The 1,618-nt window shown below is 44.3% G+C and overlaps 1 long non-coding RNA gene across 1 annotated transcript in view; it reads right to left on the reverse strand.

Annotated features, from left to right (window-relative positions):
- Window positions 1-566, reverse strand: part of LOC111731265 — a 24,385-nt gene extending 23,819 nt beyond the window's left edge. The window contains exon 1 of the long non-coding RNA XR_002777042.1: window positions 511-566. This is a non-coding gene — a long non-coding RNA (uncharacterized LOC111731265). The remainder of the gene's footprint in view (window positions 1-510) is intronic.
- Between the last annotated feature and the right edge of the window lie 1,052 nt (window positions 567-1,618).

A 1,618-nucleotide genomic window follows, 5' to 3' on the forward strand; every position in this document is an offset into this window, starting at 1 on the left:
CCCCCCCTACCCCGCACTGTCCTTTGCCTGAACAGTCAGTTAATCAAGATCACTACGAATATCATGGGAAACTTTAGTCCATATCCCTATTTCCATCTCTAGGACTTGTATGCCCTATCCGTGCCCTGTGGGGTGAGACAGGAAGTGAGAGAGAGTCCTCACCTTCTTTCTCCCCAACTGTGGACAGAAGCCCAGTAACAGAACTCAGAAATTGGTGGCTTATCTCCAATAGGATGTCATACACTCCCCCCTCTAGTGACCTTGAAGTAGGCAGAGCTCAGCTGGCATCTCATTCCATCCATTCACTCACCACTTAACAAACATGAGTGGAGCCAGGCCTGCTTCAGCCTAGAGCGGGGTATGCTGTATACCAGAACAGCGGTCCCCAACCTTTTTGGCACCAGGGTGCTCCTATGAGAATCTTATGCTTGATGATTTGAGGGGGAGCTGAGGAGGTGATGCTAGTGCTGGGGAGCAGCTGCAAATATAGAGGAAAGTTCCCTCACTTACCCACCACTCCTGCTGTGCAGCCTGGCTCCTAACATGCCAGGGACCTGTACCAAACTGCAGCTCAGGGGTTGGCTGTACTAGAGGAGTCAGGTTCATGGAGCCTATTAGTCATCCCTCTGGCTCTGCTGACCTGAAATGGTGGAGCCCTTAACCACAGTGACTAAGCATGATCGTGAGAAATTACTACAAGAGACAGCGATACAGGGAACTTCTTAAGCCACGTCTCAGGGGTAAGGCAGACCTGAGGTCCATTTCTCGCTCTGTCACTTACTCACTGTAAAACCACAGATGGGAGATCACCTCTGAGCCCGTTTCATTTTTAAAATAGGATAATACTAGTACCTACTTCATACAACTGGTGGGAGCTTTAACTGAGGTGATTTGGGTAAAGCACTGAGCCTGGTACCTAGCACATATTAAGTGCTAAACAATATTAGAAATGATAAAGGTGATGATGATGATATAAGTCTGACACAAATAGTAGAAAAGAATAGTCATTAGTAATTAGATACGGCCAACTGACACCTCTCTACCCCCTGCATCTTAACCAGGTAAATTTAAGAAGTTTTTTTTAAGCTATTGGTAAAGGAAGTAGATACAGATTATCTCATGAGGTATGGAATACACAAACGATGGCCAGCCTATATATAAAAAGAGAACTCTGACCCACAACCTGTAGCTACTAGTCCAGAAAGCCAAATAACCCTTATAGCAATCGATCTAAAATGGCCAGGATTTGACATTTTCCCTAATTTTTGCCCGACTTCCAACTTAAGACAAACTAGAGGAAGTTAAATATGCATTCTAACCAATCACGTGGGCTGCCCCACTGCTAGTTAGCCCACCTACAGCTTCCCATGCTACCAGCATCCAATCAGCATAATGGAAACTTTCCCTTTTTTCCACTATAAAACTTTTTCATTCCTCTTACTGCCTTTGAGTTATGCCAAGTGCAAGTGACAGCAGTTAACTCCCCTGCTATATAGCAAGCTCTGGATAGCCTTTACTGTTCTCATTTAGGTGATGTCATTTACCTCCACCATATTCATTTTTCAAATAGGAAGAGAATAACATTTTAGGGTTATCATTATAAAAATTCAGTTGAATA

The sequence above is a fragment of the Pteropus vampyrus genome, unplaced genomic scaffold (genome assembly GCF_000151845.1).
Source record: "Pteropus vampyrus isolate Shadow unplaced genomic scaffold, Pvam_2.0 Scaffold11, whole genome shotgun sequence".
Taxonomy (NCBI): domain Eukaryota; kingdom Metazoa; phylum Chordata; class Mammalia; order Chiroptera; family Pteropodidae; genus Pteropus; species Pteropus vampyrus.